Source organism: Anser brachyrhynchus (assembly GCF_964034855.1).
Source record: "Anser brachyrhynchus genome assembly, chromosome: 23".
NCBI classification, from domain to species: domain Eukaryota; kingdom Metazoa; phylum Chordata; class Aves; order Anseriformes; family Anatidae; genus Anser; species Anser brachyrhynchus.
In genome coordinates, this window is record NC_137716.1 from 3,308,073 (window position 1) to 3,327,178 (window position 19,106).

Consider the following 19,106-nt stretch of genomic DNA (forward strand, 5'->3'; position numbering starts at 1 on the left):
AGGAGAACCACCTGCGATCTGCCCACCACACCTCTGAAGGCACCCATGGGACACCGACCCATGGCCAGCCAGTACCAGCCCATGCTCAAGATGCGACGTTGAGGTGTGTTCAAACCCTACTGACAACGAAGGCAAGGAGGAAAGAAAGAGACGTGCTATAGCTGCAAGAAGCTAAGGCTTTCCATTTTCTAGCTTATTTCAGTATATTCCAACATTTTTGCTTAAGAGTCAACACATCGAAAGCTAAGGATGTGCAAAACTTTCTTGCTAAACTTTGATTATGTCCCACAGAACCCAAACGGCCTAATCAGACTTATATTTCCCCCCCAAAACCCTCAAAGGGCGAGCTGTGCCCATGAAGCGAGAACCACACCTGCTCTAGAAACCGAGAGGAGCGTGCACGAGGAGCGTAGCGGACAACAGCTTCAAAAGCCCCAGCACGGCGAGGAGGCAGCCTATAATTAAGGCGTAGGAAAGCTCTATGGGAGAATTCCTTCCTGCCCCGTCTCGGCCGCAGTCTCCCGAGGTGATGCTGGACCAGGACGGGCACAGACACAAGCATCCGAAGGCAAACAGCAGCTGCGTACCGGGTGCCCCGCCGCAGACTCCCGAGCCCCGGCACACCACAAAGCCAAACACCGCCGGCGGGCCGCGAAGCAGCGCCAGCACCTCCAGCGCCCGGCGTGGTCTGGAGGAGGGTGGGGGAAGGAAGAGGAAAAGTGCTGAACAACAGAAAGGCAGCGTAGGAAACTGCGTATTAATAAACCTTAACCTTTGCTCTGTCGCTATCCTGCGGGGCTTGCTGCGGGTGTTTCGCTGCCGGGTTCCCCACCTGAAAACGGGCCCGATTCACCTGACATCAGCTCGCCGCAGTACGCAGGGCATTCTGGCTGAGAAGTGCTACTTGGGGAGAAGGTATCACAAAGAAGTTAATAACCTCTTAAATTCCAGGTAGCGTGCACGAAATAAAGCAGGAATTGCTAACTGAATGAGGGACAGTATGTTCAGCAAGTGTCCAGTTCCTCATGTAAAGGGATGCCACAGAAATGCAGAGACAAGGGGAGGGGGAAGAAGGGTAGAAAAGCCTTAAAAACCAAAAATAACAACCCAAAAAGGACCCCAAGTGAGTCTTTAAACCAATTATTTATAATATAGATGCATAAATAAGCAGAGTATCTCTATATGAAGTGTCAAACTTCTTGTAAGTTTTAAGGGCATGAATCTAACCCAAGCAGCACAGGGAGAGCAGGGGCAGCCTGAGGAAACAAGGAGACACTTTCAAAGAACACCCTTATGAGGCTGTCCCGGCATTTCCTAGTCCCTAAGAGCACATTCTTTACCCTTTTTCCCCCCAACAAAATACACGTACCTAGTACCAAACTATGCTGCACTTCGCATGCTGGTCTTCAGCCCGTGCTATGACACCTCAAACATGAGCAGCATTACACAAAAGCAAACGCTACTTCCCCAAGTCTAAAAATAAGCCTGCCGTATTTTCAGATGCCACAGTCTCCAGGAACATTTGGAGGGGGAACAAAAAAAATAAAAACAGTTCTACGTTACTTAGATTGTTATTGAAAAAGAACGAAGCTGGAAGCCAACAAGTGCCTGTAAGGGGGCTCCTCAGCAGCACCGCTCTTCCTTTATGCTGTAACGAGAGCTCAGTTTGTGTATTTTAAGTCATCGGGGAACAGGCACACCGTACGTTTTGTTTCCAACTTTTTGGTTGTGAATTATTTGGGCTGCACCTCCCCAGGCCAGGAAGAGCCCCTGCCGGCACAGGTAGGTCACCGCACACCAGCGCTGTACAGAGACACAACCTTCTAAAACAGGGTGCTTTGTGAAACAGGAGCAAAACAAGCACACAGGTATCCCCCCCCAGAGCACGGTGGTAAGAAACATAACTACTAAAGGTAACTTCAGCCCGGGGAAGAGCTCACATGTGCATAATATCAAAGAGCAGGCTCTGATGTGCAAAGATTTGAGCTTTTAGATGTGTAAGAACACCTAATATCTGCTATCAGAGCCGAGCATCTACGCAGCGCATCTACAAGTTTGTGGTTCAAAACACACTCCATGAAAACAACCTAAATTTAGGCAGCAAAGCCGCGTTTTCCGCTCAGAGGGAGCGCTCCCTGCCCGGCGAGGGACCCGCGCTCCACCGAGCACCGCGGCACCTCGCCGGCTCTGCCCTCCCCGAGTGCCTGCGCCAGATGCCGGGACCTCTGGCTGGCTGGCGGCCGGCCAGGGACTCTACAACACGGCCACCATTTCAGGAGGCACAACCGAAAGCGCGAGATGATCTCAGACGTGGCCCCCCTCGCACCCGAAGGAGCTTTCCGCTTCGCGTTTAAATCCCTTCCAGCCCCATCCACGAGCTATCGGAAGTGGACGCCCTGTAGTTTTACCCCCAGCATCCTTCCTCCTCCTTTCCCTCCTGAAAAGCAGCAGGGCACAAGCGCTGCAGGACTGAACCAGGAGCGCTGAGCCCACGCAGGCGGGCAGGGCTAACGAGGAGCACACCCAGAAATAGCAGTGTAAGACCATAAGACAGTAAGCCCGGAGTTCCTCCCTCCGCTGTCGTTCCTTTGACCGCGAGGGGATAACTCCAGGGCAAACCTTAGGCCGTGCAGAGGGGTCCCTGAAGGGGACAGACGTTGTACATATGTGCACGTGCGGCCACCTAGCTGAGAAAGTGACCCACATCCTTCACCTTGCCCTGCATAAGCCTCAGAACTACCGCACAATGCGTGAGCCCCATCTGAATTCAAACCACCAATTCTGAACAGCTCCACATATGACTGCCAGCCTGTAATTACCCCAAAAGTCATAACACAGCTATATTAAGTTACAGCATTAGCATACTGACACTGCATCATACGCCAACTCTGTTGCATCATCGCCCGCTGCCGTAACCTCATGACTATGTAACGCTGCTGGGGACGGCGTCAGCGACTCCTCGCTGCTTCCACCTCTGAGGAAAGAGAAATATCTTCGGCTATCCCCAGCTCCACCACGAGTTACTGAGGGATCACGGATCCACAACGCCTCCTTCCCACCGTAACCCATCGGGGTGCTTTTCCCTTCGAAAGCAGAACTTGGCCCTTTTCACACTAATACAGAATTCAACCATAGCATGCTAACTGTTAATATTTGGTCTTTTTCCCAACAAAGGTTAGCAGAACATCAGCTCAGCGCATACAGGTGTCAGCTTTTACAGCCAGGAAGCTGTGTGCCAAGCCGTGCTGCCCTCCCGATTTTCGAGACCACGTAGCGGGGGGGGAAGAAAAAAGAAACCGAGCGGCTCCCTCAGCCCTGAAACTAGCTTGTTTTGTGATCCTGCCTGAGATACTTAACCGCAGAGCCTCGCTGCCGTCAGGATATCACACCCCTTTCTCGTCCAGGGCTCGACAATCCAGACACACCGACGGCCGGGCAAACAGCAGGGAGCAGCGGAGCGTGGCGTACAGCATACGGCGTTCCGCCCGTGTCACAGCCCCTCGCGCTGTGAGGTGGCGCCGGGGCCTGGCGGCACCGTCCCCGCTGCCTCTCCCACCGCCTCCAGCGGGTTTGGGGGTGCCACCGGCTCCGTGTGGCCCCCAGCACCAGCAGGTGTCACTGCGACGTCACCTCCACCGCCACCCCACAGGTACCTGCCCGGGCTTTTGTGGGACCAGCCCAGGGCCGCACACGGGTGCCCAGGAGGCCACCGCATGATTTAGGCAGACAAGGAAACCAACAGCGTTCAGTTTCTTACTTTCTTCTCCTGTCTCCAGCCTCTGGTCCTCTGTCACCGCGTGCCCTGGGCTAACTGAGCGCCCCTTAGGTTCCTTCTGCGTCCTGCCCAGGCCTCCCTTTGCCCGAGACGCGGTCAATAGCTGGTCCAGGAGAGCAGCGGGATCCCTGCCTCCTCCTGCCGACGCGCGGCTGCTTCCAGCCTGCCAGCATGTCTCTTATTCCCAACGGCCCCTCTCCGTTTTTCACTTCCTGTGTAACACTCTCTGCTAGCAGCTCGGCTGCCTCTACTTCCAGCTGCCTTCGCAGCCAGATGAGAAAGAAACGTGAAAGCCAGACACCTGTGAAGGAAGCTGGAGATGAGATTTAGGGGCCATGCCTGCCAACCGGTCCTTGGTGGCAGCCGGCATCGCGCCCGGCAGCTCGGGAGCCTCGGTGCCGGGGGAAAGGAGCCTCCCGCCCCGCACGAGCCTGGGAGAGCGAGGGGCAGCTCGAGGAGCCAAGCGAAAGTAAAACCCGAGGCACGCGAACGGGCTGAAATAAAACCGCGAGCAGACGCCGCGGGCCAGCAAGTCGGCGCATCCCAACTCACGGCTTCGTGGTGCCGGTCAGAGGCACCGGTGTCGCCGCCGGGACCACCGGGCAGCTCGACCCCCTCAACCGGGGCAGCCCGGTTCCCGGCGGGGCCGAACCGGGGCTGGCGGCGAAGGGTCCCGGGGGGTTCGGCGTGTGCCCCGGCCCCACGGGCGGTGACCCCACGGGCGGGGAGCGGTGGCGGCGGCCGGGCGCGGCGCACCTTGAGGCGGGGACGGACTCTTATTGTGACACGGCCTCGGCCCGGCCGGTGCCACGGCGGGGGCTGCCCGGGGCGGCCGCTCGGTGCGGGGCCCCCGGGGGACGGGGGGGGGTGGGGAGGGGAGGGGGGGTGGGAGAGAGGTGGGGTAGGGATGGCGGGGGGGGGGGGGGGGTAGAAGGGGGTGCAGGGGGGGCTGCCAGCCCGCACCCCGCCCCGGGGGTACGGGAGGAGGAGGAGGAGGAGGAGGAGGAAGCAGGCACGGCGGAAAGCCCGGACCAACTTTCCGCACCGAACGCCTCGCAGCTGCCGGCCGAACGCCGAACAAAAGCCGGCGGCGAGCCCCGGGACGACCGGGACCGAGACCGGCCCCCCCCCGGTGCTCCCCCCCCACCAACCCTTCCCCCCCCCCCCCCCCCGCGGGACTTTGCACTCCCCGAGCGCTGCCCCCGGTGCCCTCACACCCTGGGGCGGGGGGCTGGGGGGGGGGTTCCCGGACCACCCCGGTGCCCGCTCCCCCCCCCCAAAAATCCAGCCCCCCCCCCCCCCCCCCCGACACCGAAGCCCAAGCCGAAGTTTGGGGCTGGGAACTCACTCTCACGCCGCCTCGCATCCGGCCGCCCCCGCTCCTCCTCCCCGTGCTCTCCTCGCCGCCCCCGAATTTATTATTATTATTATTATTTTTTTTTTTCCCCCCGCACAGCCGGGGGCTCTCCCCCCACGGGCCGGTCCCCCCGCCCACCCCACCCCACCCCCCCCCCGCAGCGGCTTCCCCTTGCCCACTAAGGCGCCGCTCACACATGGAGTCGCGGCGTCACCCGGCGGAGCATGCGCGGGGCCGGGCCCGTCCTGGGCCGCGGGGACGGGCCGGGGCCGGAGCAGCGGCAGCAGCACCACCAGCAGCAGCAGTAGTGGCAGCAGTGGCAGCAGTAGTGGCAGTAGCGGCAGCAGCAACAGCAACCGCGCGGGGGCCCGGCGCCGCTTCCGGGCAATGGTGGAGCAGGTTTGTGACCCGGGGCACCATTGGCCGGAGGGGTCGCGGCGCGTTGGAAGCCGCCCGGGGATTGGCTGAGGAGCGGGCGGGGGGCGCCGCCGCGGGGCGCGCCGAGGAGCCCGGGGCCACGTGGAGGAGCGGCGGCACCCTCGGGGGCGGCGGGGGCACCCCCGGGGCGTCGCGCCCGTCGGGGACATCGGTGTCCCACCGGGAGCATCGGTCCCCATCTGGGTATTGCTCTCCCGCCCCCCCCGGGCATTGCTCCTCACCGGGGGCATCGCTCTCCCCCACCGGGGCACCGCTCTCCCCCCCCCCCGGCGTTGCTCCCCCCTCCGGTATCTGGAGAATCAAAAGCTCGTGTTTTCCGAAAACGGCCCCAAACAGCCCCCAGCCAGAGCATGTACGAGATACGGAGCAAAGCCCGGGATGCCAGCTCGGGGCAGAGCCACCGGCAGCCCTGCGCTCCTAGGAAACTTAACGGGGGGGGGGGGGGGACGGTTCTGAAGCCGTGTTCACCAGACCTCAAGCCCAGCACGTAACCCACGGTGGGCTGAATTAACAGGAGAAAAACGGAACAGTTCATATAACTGACCCCACCGAGACACTTGCGACCCCCCCGAGACGCACTTTGGGCCCACCGGCTCTGCAGCTGGCTACCGACTTCCTCACGTCCTTGCCACATGCCGCTCCCTCCCTGCCTTTTGCTTGCCCGGTGTCACCCACAGGGTGCCATCGGAACAGCCGGGACGGCCTTTGCAAGGCACCCAACTATCAGAGCTCGCCTAGCTCCCCACAAATACCGCTTCTGTACCAGACTAACGCCAACAACCCTTCGTATCTCCCGTTTTCCATATTTCAGGACACGGGGTATCACCTGGACGGGGTCTGTTGGCTCCTAAGTCGCCAGCCTGAGCGCATCGCATTCCCTGTGCCCCCCAAGTCTCAGGCTGATCATTCTCAGCAGGGCCATACCCCATGCTCTGGGGTCCTCCTTCCTCTGGCAGGATGAAGTTTCTGGCTCTGCAGTCACGTTTCCGCCACGTTTTCTAAAACCTAGTTGAAGCATGAATTTAGAAACGGGAGGGATGTCACAGAGACCTAGGGAGGAGGTTGCCCGATAAGCAATTTTCTGCCAGACCTTGTGTGCAATGCTCCCCGCCAACGCGTTTCCAAGTGTGATGCTGATTGAAAGTGATTTGGAAGCAGAATAATTAGCAAAGTTCTTTAGAATTTTGATGACTTAATTCTGAGGCTGAAAATTAGTTTGTAGGTCCTGTGAAAAGACGGGGAGCCGGCTCTGTGGGTTACAACCACTTGTTTATACCCCGCACTCGAGCACAGAGGATTTCAGACAGCAACGGTCTCGCGGTCAGCACATCATCCCAAATTTGGCCAACTACTTTTTTTTACATAAAAAATGCCGGAGTGGCGAGGCCCCCACGGGCGGCTGGCCTTAGCCCTTCGCTGTTGCAGGTCAGGTAACCCTAACCCTAGGAAACCAACCCAACCACCGAGTCCTTCAAACGCCATGCGCAGAAACGCTACCACAGGCCGAAGAGCACGCCGCCTTACGCTTTTCTTTCATCCCCTTACTTAAAACATCAATGCAAGTGATTATTTAGGAAATATTTTAGGAGCGGATTAAGAGGAGCTGCTGATTTTTTTCATTTCGGTAAAGACCTCCTTCTCCTGGGGGGCCACGTTGGTGGGGGACGGCACCGCGGTAGCATCCAGAGGGACTCGTAACGAAGTCACCTGGAAGGTGCGGCAGTGTTGTAATGACTTAACAAAGACGCGAGCTGCTGCTCTTTCAGTGAGAAACGAGTGCGGCAGCTTGCTGGCTCTGTCAGCGAGAGAACCACCGCTGCCACAGAGCTGTGCGTTCCTAGAAGTGCCTGCATACGGTGAAGTAACTCTGCAACACAGAAGTGCATGCAGGTGAAGTAACTCTGCAACACGTTTGTGTAAACGGCTGAAGTGAGACTATTCCTAACGTGCTTTTGGGAGGCAAGTTCTGTGAAACCTCAAATTAAGGAAAAAAATAATTGATCTACCTGTGTCAGTCTGACTTTAAAGAGTTCGGAGTTCAAAAGTTCTGTAAATACGTATCTTGGGTTCAGAAAAAAATAAAGCTGATGCTACTTGGGTCCAAACAACCCGAACCAGACACCTGAAAGGGCAGTTAACGAACGGTGCCTTGCCCCTGTGTTAAACAGATCACCTCAACATCTTTGCCAGGTAGAGTAAGAGAGAGCTGGTGAAACACGATTAGAGCAGTCCCCTCCTATCTAAAATAGCACCTAAAATCTTCACGGCTCAGTGTCAGCGCTCCTCTAAGCCAAATGCTCTCCTTTTGGGCCTCTGAACTATCCAACGAAATACCTGAGCGCCATGCATCACCGAGGGACGCTTTTATTGAAATAGGCAACATCAGACTATTAACATTATTGGATTTTAATCTAAATTAAGTGCTGCGTTCAAATTAAAATCCAATAGTTCAGGAGCCGTTTAAGTAAGCCAACAGCTCCACTTTGGCCAAGCCTTTCCGTGTCGGATGCTGCACGGTACAGGAGCGCCACACAGCAGTGTTACCTCACCGCTCCTCACCCGGGCCTTGATTACACGCACGCAATTAAGCGTCAGGCAGAGAGGGTATGGTCAGGTGGGAGAAGGAGTGCTGGAAGTCGGTCGGCGTGCCCTGGGCGTGTCGTTACGGTGACGCTGCCGGCGGAGGCAGCAGCCGCACCACGGCCATGCCTCTCCCCGGGCCCCGGGCCTGCAGCCTGCGGGTGGCCACGGTGGGAGCGGTGCCTGCCGGCCCGGCCAGGGGCACCTCGGTTGGTTCCATCTGTCCTATCAGTTATCACCCGTATTTCGGCATGGAGCCGACCCAGCAGGTTCCCCCGAATACTCACTTGCGTGTGATTTTCACTTAGGAATGTGGCATAAGCCCAGGGACCGGCACCGCTATTGATTCTGGTAGCCAAAACTGACATTACGTAGCCCAGACTCGGCGTTAACGCCGAACACCTCGTCAAGAGAGTAAAACTAGGCTGGAGCCATGAAGTCCAACATGAAGTTGTTCTTGCAAAGGTATTTCCCTCACTCCAAATGCAAAGTCCATAGGTGTTATCAGGGATGAAATACTTCATCCTACTTCATCCTTCCTGTACACCCTACTACCACACCTCATAAAAACGCCACCCAACGTAACATACACTAGGAAGTTAATTTTATTGCGACAAGAGCAGAATTTGGTACTGGGATGTGACCAGAAAAAAATAAGATGTAAAATTTGTGCCAAATTCGCAAGTATCCCAGAAGGAAAACTGAGATTAGGCCTTTTCTCAAATTCAAGATAACGCACGTCGGAATGACAGGTCAAAGAAGAACAAGAAGTAAAACTCGATTTGGAAGACTTGGTCATCTTCCTGCAAACAGCAGCAGATGCAAGACGCACGGGAACATGCTAATATTGGCATACAGAACAGGCTAAGCAGGTCCTGAAGCTCGGCAGCCGATACGTGCTTTAGTTAGGGCAGAGAACATCATTGGATGGTCCAGAGGATCAAGGAGCACAGATAGCTCGGAATAATGCTTCAGACCGGTGGCTCTATCTGTTAGGCTCACCTGGTTTCCACCGTACACCAGGGGCTGTACGGGGGGGGTGTTGACCTGGTGTCCGGTCCTAGGATGACAGACTGCAATCTTTCATTTTTTTAAAAAAAAAAGACAGCTCCAGGACCTTGTAGAGAATGTATCATTCCACCTTTTACATTGCTGGCTAGGAGTTTGAAATTAACAGACTATATATTTAAATATTTAAAGGGAAAAAAGGATAAAACTGTAATCGTGCTACGACGGTGCTAGAAATTACAGGAATACAATTTTAAGATGGCTTATGCTAAGAATGAAAGGAATTCCATAGATTTGGGACCAAGAGACCTTCCTTTACTTATTTTCTGCTGAAACTGTGTTCCTGCAAGCACAAGTTGCAGTCATCACCAGCTGCTCAAGACAGAATTTCTGGAAAATAGTTCAGGAATAGGATGAGGAGGTAAAAGGGTGCTTTTTGACAAGAAGAATCTGCCCTTCAGTCCCTATATGAGCCGTACCATGGGGTTTGTCTGCCCATCTCCCACCCGCAGGGAGTAACACTTAAAGGTTTTCTGCAGCAAAGCGGGACGCGAGATTGGAAACGGTCAAAATTCCACGGTCTAAGCACTGAGGTGAATAGCCCCAAACAGAAATGAAAATTAATCTTTCTGAACTGAAAAAAAAAAAAAAAAAAAGATCAGTAAGTTATTCAGGAAATGGGGAAAGCAGCAGACATATGCAAATACTGCCGAGCCAGAGATGGTGCTTCAGTGTGATATTATCTGACCCCGTCCCTAATAAGCACTTTTATGGCTGGAAGGGGATATATTAGGAGCTCTGCTCCAATTCAACAAGCGCTTCATGGACTATCGATTTTGCTCAGAAGTGGGAGAGCACAAAGTTCAGCCGGCATTGCTTTTATTTAAAGATCTGCCAAAGACCATCTCCAGCTCCCAAAACTGGTCCTCCGCAGCCCGGCGCAGATCGCTTCGGTTAGGCTCGTGACCTGCAGCTTCGGACACAAACGTTTCGCTGGCAAACAGTGAGTCAGACCCACAGAGCCATTCCGGCGAGGGATGGCTGTAAACAAGCACCTCTTGCTTGTTTACTGATCACTGTCACGTGGCTCATCAGAACTTGACCCTGATTAGGAGAAGAATTAACTAGTCGGAGAAAACTCTGACGAGATCCTAAATGGCTCGGATCCCTGTGAGCCCTAGCTGCCCCGGTCCCACGGGAAGCAGGACCCCACACCCGGCTCTGCACCAGCGGGACTGCTGCTCGCTGACTTTCCCTTCTAAATGAAACTCTGGGCTGTGCCACAGTCCACATCTGCAATCAGGTGATTTTATCGTCATCTGCTGATTTCCTCCCCTCTTGCGCACACGTTGCATTTGCCTCCCCTGACTCTTTGGGGCAGTCTCTGAGGGCAACGGGACCGCTGGGCTATTCACAAAGTAATTTTAAGTATGAATTGCCTCCTTTCGGAGCACAATAATGAACACTTTCAGTTTTATACTTTTTTGTTGACTCCTTATTCAAAAATATTTAAATTACTAATTCACCCTGGTATCAATATCTATATACTCTGAAACCCTGGACAGGGAAAGCAGAAGAGAGCTGATGTTAATACATTGCTAACAGCAAGTGCTCTTAGAATTAAAACATGTAAGACATTTCCTCCAGCACTGAGGGCGTCTGATCCTTCTCAGATTTTGGTCTTTACCACCCTCCAAATTAGAGGTAATTGAGGAAATACAACCATGACCTCGATAACTAATAGCTTTTACCAGTTCTAGTAGAGAACTGTATTCTCGAAGCTCTATTTGTAGCTATCCCATTTCCTAGAAAAGCAGCTTTTTTCCTTGAGGGGACCAGTCGGGCTGACTGGTGTACTTGTGCTGAAGTGGTTAATTTCTCCAGAAGATAAGGAGCAGATCTACAGCTGTACAGTACTGTAAATGCCACGCTCAAAACTTTGCTCTCACCCTTCCTCTGACACACTCGAGGCGTTCCTGCACAGGGCTGCAACGGTTTTCAGGAACTGCACCAAAGATGCTCTCGTTCTGAGTTCGAAAGCCAGACTGTGCGGCTCAGCTGAGCTGTAAATTTGCAAGGTATCAACTTAAAAAATGGTTTGGAAGGATTTTTCGGCAGGATTTGTGTTTATCCACTAAAGCATCTTGGAAGCTGCAGGTTTGGGGTTGTCATTGTTAACAAAGCATCGTTCGTTGTTAACCAGATTTGAACAAACTCCGCAGTCAGAGCTGGCCAGTTGGTACACGGGGCACGGAAAAACCCGATTCAGGACGGATTCAGCTTTACAGTGCAGACCCTACAAATTAAGGGTTTCAGAGCTCACAGGGAATGTTTCTCCCAAGGTCAGTGGGTTTGTAGTTGCGGCATGAAGAACTCCACCTAAATTCTACAGATGGATTTGAGCAATTCCCAGCAGTTATTCTCTCAGTCCAGCATCAGACTAGATTCCTCATGGAGATTAGCACCAGCACAGGCAGGTATCTGTCTGCATGGGTGCCGCGACACCAACACTTCTCTGTGGTTTAACAGACGAGTACTGGCCAAAGATCCTCACGGTTGGGGCAACTGAGAAATAAAGAGCTGACAGAAAGCATTCTTAACTCTAAGTGCTGCCAAGGCAAGGCTTTTTCTCCCGTGGTACGGTTCTGATGGAAGGGGATACAAGACCCTCGTGTCAGGGTACTCTTACTCTAGATTTCTTCCAAGTATGCAGCCAGTGATTGCAACAAAAGGTAGATAAAGAGCAAAAATTAGGAACTTTGAGCAAAGCACCTTCAGAATCTTGTCCCTTCAATAAAGCAGGCATTTGCCTTAGGGCTGCGAAAGGCAGCGCTCGGTTGTTCCTGGCTTCTCAGGGGACCCAGCCCAGGATCAGCATTGCACCGAGACCTGCACTGCATGCAAAGCCACCTGTGCCATCCCGCTACAAAATCATCACCTTGATTATAATTAACTTTATTAAAATTTGTAGCACGTCAAGGCCAAACAAGCAAGTTATCTGTGCCTCTCAAACAACTTTCTTTTAACCTTTCAGAGGTGAACAGAAGTTCGACAGTTCAACCTGCTGTTGGTTTGCTGTAACTCGTGGTAATTTTGTGAAGATGAATGCTTTGAGCCTTTTGTTACCTGTTGCTGCCAAGGACTCAATGTGTATTTGCAAGGTGCCAGCAAAGCCTCACCATCCAGTTATGTCACAGGCAATCATGGGCACATTGATGTAAAGCCAAAGTCTAAAAAAGCCTTGCAAGGTTTTGCTGATCTCCATCAAGGTGACTGGATAGTTATCGGAGTAGGAAAACCTCTCTATTTTCAGAAGGATTATCCGAGTCTTACACCATGTTTACTGTAAGCATTTATTAACATTGCTCCTTCTGGTAATAAGATGTTTATTATCAGCGTGTAAAAAATGCCAGTCTTTTCCCCTAACCCACTGCTAATTCCCTCTCTTCCCCCAACAGAACTGTACCAGGTCAGTTCCATAACCTGCTTTCCTGCTGAAAAGCAAGGCTTAGAAATTAGATTCATTTCTAAATTTAGGATTGATGGGATCAGTCATTACTGGTCTTATTTTTTTTTCAGGTAGATTTCAAGGCAAAGGGATTCATAAAGCAGCTCCTGTTCCTGGTGCTTGCTTAGAGTTTACCAAGTCCTCAACTGGAAATGTCAGCGCGCTCCTTTGCCTTGCTTGCTGTGCCCACCCTCACGGAAGCTAACGTGCTGCTTGTGTTGGGAGGGCAACACCGGGGGTTCTTCCAACAGACTCTCACGGTGTAAGCGTACACCACAAACTCCACGTGCAGTTTCCCCCCCAGCCTTTAAGTCAGAGCATAGAGGCTGTTCAACAGGAACAAGAGTAGTTCAGAAAGCAAAGAACGCCTGGCTGGGTCAATGGGCTTTGGTAAAGCTGTCTTCCGAGCTGAAATTTGTCCTGGATGACAAAGCCAGGTACTGAGAAGAGACCGAGGGGGAGACCCCTCACAGCCACCAGAAGATCCTACTGGTTACGTGCCGTTCCCAGTGCTTTGCCAAGAGATGGCTCGGGAAAAATCGCTTCTAGTTCACCCAAACCTGCAGCTCCCTTTGCTCCCCTTTGGGAAGGAAACCTCTCCTCCATCGCCCACTCCCCCAGCCTTGCCTGGGACCTGCAGGGGTGCCTGCAACCGAGCAGGAGAGCGACTGCCACACAGCCGCATCCTGCAGTCTCAGTGCTCTGACGAATAATCATTTACTTGTTTAATAACTGCAGAAAAGGACAGCCCAATTCTTATCATCAGGCTCTCTAGAGATTTGACATCCTTGGCATTGTATCCTAAGAGGAAGGAAATTTCTCACTTCCCTAGCTATTTCAGTTATATAAATCAGTTGTTGAGGGAGAGTTTAACTGCTCTGCGCAGGGGAACCAAGGCAACTACACTTGGGCTCCCCACGGGCTAGGGAGATGCTTTCTATAAATTAAGAATACAATGTTTATAATGTATCAGTAATTACATGCGAGTACACTGGGAAAAAATGTGAAAGCTAATAGCTAGAAAAAAGCAACAACTTGATTTTCTACTGGCAGTCATGCCCTGGGTCTGTCAGAAAATGTCCCCAGCATGAAGCTGGTGGGTTGGGGTCTGTTACCAACACCGATCACCCGCCTCTCACGTTCTCCATCGTCCTTGGAACTCCCTCGTCAGCTGGGTAAGTGGGTTCAGTGGCAGAAAATTAAAGAACTAGTGGCAGAAAATTAAAGAACTAATAAGAGACTATTAATAAGGGCTGGTGGGTTTGAAGATAAAAGAGTTTTCTGGCAAAGAGAAAGCTGCTATGGGCTGCAGAAAGAACAGTAAAAAGATGGATAAACCCTGAAAATAGCTCTGGTAGCTCCATGAGCATAAAGGCACTGGTTTACAATGGCAGGCAACCCAAAAGCAAACGCTGCAGGTATTCCAGTATCTCACCTTGTTACTAACACCCTGATTATTCACTTTAGCAGGGACTGGGTCTGAGCTAAGCAACAGAATCTAACGTGTGAGTAGATTGCTGGACAATGAAACTCTGACAAAGAGGGGGCAACTCACACGTGGCAAGTGTGTCCGAGTATCTGCTTCTAGGGAAATGGCATGTTCCAAGCGAGTACCCTTCACAGCTAAAATAATTTGCTTATTTTGCAAATCTAGAGACCTATTTGATTAAAAGTAACGACTCAAGTGAGCAGGCAGGGAAGGTTCTGTCCTGCAATGGGACGTCTTGTCTTTCTCTGAATGCCAACTTTGGAGCTCTCTCCTCTAACCCTCCTACTCCTAGAGGAGTATGCTCTCCTGGGATTAAGATGGGTCAATGGACTTGGTTGGTGTGATTTATTTTGCTTCGGTAAAAATACAACATTTATTATGCTATGACCCCCGGCATCTAAGACTCAGATGCTCAACAGCCAGCCTACCTGTGCGCACACGGTACAACAGCTCAAATGCCTTCAGTTTTCAAACCTGGGCAAGAAACAGCACTGGTCACGTTTCCAAAAATGCACACACCACCTTGCTCTGCAGAAAAGGGAATTAGTCAGCAAAGGGGTATTCTTTAGGGTGTCTTCCCTCATTGTTCTTTGGCTGCAACATCCACTGATATTTTTGGTTGCAGACCAAAATTGTGAAATTGGGTACTCTGAGTCAGCCCAGAAATGTAGATGAGATTGAAGCCTAGCATTCTGCAAGGAATGGAGGACACGACCAACAAGCCGGACAAGGGAAATATTTTTCATACATCTTCTCAAAGTGTTTTTTTCTCTAAGCAAGAGAGCCACAGAGATATTTCACACCAAAGTAGTGGCCCACAGACACTGCTCAGTTCCTCAAGGGGACACGTTCCTCAGTTCCTCAAGGGGATGCGAGCAGGCCGGGAGTTTTGATATGTGGGCATTTTTAATTCACTTTGTATGATTTTAATCCGGTTTGTATGGGCCTTGGCAGTACAAAAGCTTCACGTCCTCCTCCCACAGCGCTTGGCTCCTACAGGGAAATGTGTGAGGGTTGTCTCCTGTTCCCCTGGGAGTGCTCACAAAGATGTGGCTGTGACCCGCTGAGTAAAGTCACCACTGTTTTTAATTCCCTACCTGCCTTTGGGAAACTGCAACAACGCACGAGCCAGTTTCTCCAGGCTCAGCGGGCTCCTTAAATTCAAGCTGAAGATATTAGGGCCACAAGCAGGCAATCTCTCTCTGGTCCAAACAGCTGAACTCTATTGAGACGAGAGACATTCAGTTACAGCTTAATCTAGTAATGACTTTGTATTCTTTTTGCTGCAATAAGGAGGTTAACATTCTATGGGGCTGCCTCTCGTGCACAATCCTTGAAGCACTCAGCCTGTTATGATGGAAACCGGATAATTAACCTGGGATGAAAGCTCGTTCCCATTCTTGAAGTAGCTTACAAAAGTTAGTATGTTCGTGTGCTTTTCTTTTTAAACAAAAGTTGGGGTTTTGTAGTCCCCAACTCATTGCTTATAGACAAGTTTCTTCCTGCAAGACCCTCTGGAATTGCTCACGGCAACAGGAAATTAGGATGTCTAAAACGAAGCCAACTGGGAGCCATGAAATAGCCTGCGGCATTTTGCTTGCTGCAGAGAGTAGCCCATTGGACAGCGGGATATAGGGACCACTGGCACACAGACGTAATTTCAGTTCTGCTTGCGTGATAACATCATCTGTTTTACTCTCTGGGAGATTTAGTCACTGTTTGAACAGTGTGCGTACTCAGGTTTGTATAACACGTGTCATTAAACTCTTGAAAAAGTCTTCAGAAAAACAAGAAATCATCTGTACCACTCAGGCTGAGAGGAGAAGCTCCATCTAAAAGCTCAATCCACAAGAAGCCTGCCTGCTACAAATACGTGTTTTCTTCCTTAAAACTTTGTGCTTGGGACAGTCACGAGAAACGCTGCAGCACTTTGCATGATTTTCTTTGCACCTACTAGTGCTTTGTATTCCACTAGTTCAAACAAATATCACCAATTTCTAAGTTGTTTAGTCATTATATTTCAGGGTCCTTCTCAAATTAGAGCAGAGAGAAAAGCTTTTTCGTGCCTTACAATTTTTTTCTTGCTTGGAATACGCTGCTAAAACGCTCTGAGGAGTCAGAATTTGCGAAGTTAGTTACTTCTCAATACTTAAACTGACAATTATTTTACCTACAGCAACTGCCACAGTGCACGCAGCTCCTGTGCACGCTCCTTCTTCTCTCTCTAGCTTTTCACCACACTTATCACAAAGAAAAAAGTGGCAAAGGGGATAGAAAATTAATAATGAATTAGATTTTTAAAAAGCCATCTATACAGGTTCTGTGAAACATGGCAGATCGCTGGGGGTGAGGAGAAGGTGGTAGACCACAGACAGGATATAACTTTATTTTGAATAGAGCTCGTCTCGCGTACAAACTAAATCCCCCCCCCCCCCCCCCAAAGTAGTACAGAGATGAAACGCTGCCAGAAAAAGAAAGTAATTGAGTTACGGAGGCGAACGCGACGCTGGGGCTTTCAGAGCCGTGAAAACGAGCCTCGTCCCCGCACCCGTAACCTCCGCACATCCCGAAAGCCGGGCAGAAGTGCTCGGCTTTGGCAGCGGCCCCACCGAACACCTCCATCTTAAGTCCTGTCGCGAATTCAACCCATCTGGCACCCTCCAGCAAGCAGCCAGCCTTTTTGTTCCCGCTCGGCAGGTCCCCTCCGCGGGCCGCCTCGCGCCGCTCCCCTCAGGGGGCACCCAGCCTCTGCGGCCCCCCCAGCTCCGTCCCGTCCCGTCCCGGGGCGCCACTTTCCTCCTGAGGGGGGCTCCGGGCACCTTCCCCCCCCCGGTCCTTGCCCTCTTCTCCCTTCCCCTGCTCTCTCCCTTCCCCTCCCCGCCTTCCCTTCCCCTCCCTGCCGGCCCTGCCCTTCCCCTCCGCCCCCAGTGGCCCCGCTCCCGCCCCGGGGGGGCTCCAGGAGCTGCTTCCCCCCCCCCCAGTACCAGCGGGCAGCTCCCCGGCCGCGCTCCTCCCCGCCCCCCTTTTATTTTATTATTATTATTTTTTTAATTTCCCCTCCCCCCCCCCAACCCCCAACCCCGGGGCCAATCCCCCAGAGGCCTCCGGGCCCTCCCCTCCCCCCTCAACCCCGGGGGGGGGGGCCCTTCAACCACCCCCCCCTTCCCCTCCCCCCCCACGCCCCCTCAGGGCGCTCCCCTCCCCCCCCCCGGCTCCCCTCCCCTCCCCCCTCCCCCTTCCCCCTCAGCACCTCAGCCCCCGGGGTCCCCTCGGGGCGCCCCCCCCCCTTATCGCCCCCCCCCCCCGGGCTCCCTCCTCGCCCCCCCCCACCCCGTGCCGCGGGGGGGGGGGGGGGGGGGCCGCTGTCACTCACTCTCCTCAGCCCCCTCGGAGCCGCCTCCTCCTCCTCAGCGGGGCCCGGGCCGGACTGGGGCCGTGGGGGGAGGGGAGGCGGCTCCCTCAGGTGGCCACTGACAGGAGGAGGGAGGGAGGGAGGGAGGGAGGAGGGGGCTGCGCGCGCAGGGAGACCCCGCCTCCCTCCCTCCCTCTTCCTCCTCCTCCTCCTCCTCCTCCTCCCTCACCGCCCCCCCCCCCGCCGCGCGCCGCCGGCGGCGCGGGACTCCCGGGGCGGCCGCCCTTCCCGCCCACCCGCCGGTTGCTAGGCAGATTTGGCCAAGCTCCGCTCGCCCCGCCTCCGGCTCTGGGGAGTGGGCGGTGTTTTTTTCCTTTTTTTTTTTTTTTTTACTCGGCGCCCAATGAAAAGCGGCGCTTGCCGAGCCCGCCAGCCAATCGTTAGTTAGAGCCCGCTTTCGGCCCGCCCCCCTCCCCCCGTTCTAAGCTGTGAGGAAAAGAGGCGGGGCGGCGCGATGATTGGCGAGCGGGAGGACCAATCGGCTTCACGCGGAGCGCGGCGGGTGGGGAACGCGAGCCAATGAGCGCGGAGGGGGCGGGGCCGGGCCGTGAGGCGCGGGGCCGGCCGCCCCCGGGGAGCGGGGCCGCCTGAGGGCCGGGCTGCCCGCGGGGAGGGGAGGGGCCGCGGCCGCCCTTATCCGCCCGCGCAGGCCGGGCTGGGGCCGCGGATAGGGGCGGCGGGGGCCCGCGGTGACTCAGCCCCGCTTCCTTCCCCGATCTAGGGCAGGGGTGCTCCGGCGTTTCCCCGCCGCCGCCGCCACACCTCCGGCGGGGCCGCTAATTAACCCCCGCGGCTCTCCTCAGAGGGGCGTTAATTAGCCAGCCCCCGCAGCCCTCCTCACAGGAGCCCTGTTAACCCTTCAGGATTTGTTACTCGGTGCTGCTACACACCTGCAAGCCGGCTTGCGCTTCGAAAAAGGGAGAATAAAATCCTGGGTGAAGCAAGCTTATAACCAGGGGGAAATAAAAGCACAGTTCCTGTCACGTTGTTCGTAATTCCAGCGCCAGTTTTCCATCGGGTATTTTCCACAAACAGCTGAGGTAGCTAGTAGGGCTGGATGTGTCTTTATGTCAGGTTATTTAGGTGCTTGTTTCAAAAGCGTAAAAAAAAACAATTACTTATTTTCATTCATAATCTGTAAATTTAATAAGCATAGGTCAGTATACTTCCCACTTACTGAAGTGGGGAAGTGAAAGCAGAAGGCGAGCAATCAAGGCTTTTACAAGAAAAGAGCAGTAGAACCAGAACTGGAATCCACATCTCATCACTTCACCCAGTACCTGCTCCCGGAACACGTCCTGTATTCACCATGGTAGGAAAATTCCAACGTGCTCAGCTTTTTCTAGCTGTTTTCCACTCTAGAGCTTCACGATTTCTATTAACTTTGCGTTCGATATCCTTTTTAAAAGCCTGAGTACAATTTTTGTTAGAAAGTACCTTCCTCCACCCTTTACAACCCCCTATGGTTACACATGGTGAAGGGTTAACAGCAGAGCTCACAACCAGTTCCTGCTCTGGTTGATGACTTACAAAGCACCA

At 53.5% G+C, this 19,106-nt stretch overlaps 1 protein-coding gene and 1 long non-coding RNA gene across 9 annotated transcripts in view; one reads left to right on the forward strand and one right to left on the reverse strand.

Annotated features, from left to right (window-relative positions):
* Nucleotides 1-17,653, reverse strand: part of GATAD2A (GATA zinc finger domain containing 2A) — a 63,328-nt gene extending 45,675 nt beyond the window's left edge. Inside the window, exon 1 of one of the 8 annotated variants that reach the window (XM_080565925.1) lies at nt 17,529-17,653. The gene's annotated coding sequence lies outside the window, so the exon portion shown is untranslated. Of the gene's footprint in view, nt 1-3,757; nt 4,299-4,327; nt 4,550-5,123; nt 5,252-5,326; nt 5,488-17,528 lie in introns of those variants that run through there. The other 7 variants (XM_080565914.1, XM_080565915.1, XM_080565916.1 and 4 more) reach the window with 7 other exon arrangements.
* On the forward strand, nt 5,395-9,239 carry LOC308182001. The gene is made up of 2 exons (XR_013941635.1): nt 5,395-5,531; nt 6,382-9,239. It is a non-coding gene; the product is annotated as an uncharacterized lncRNA (long non-coding RNA).
* Nucleotides 17,654-19,106: the final 1,453 nt, after the last annotated feature.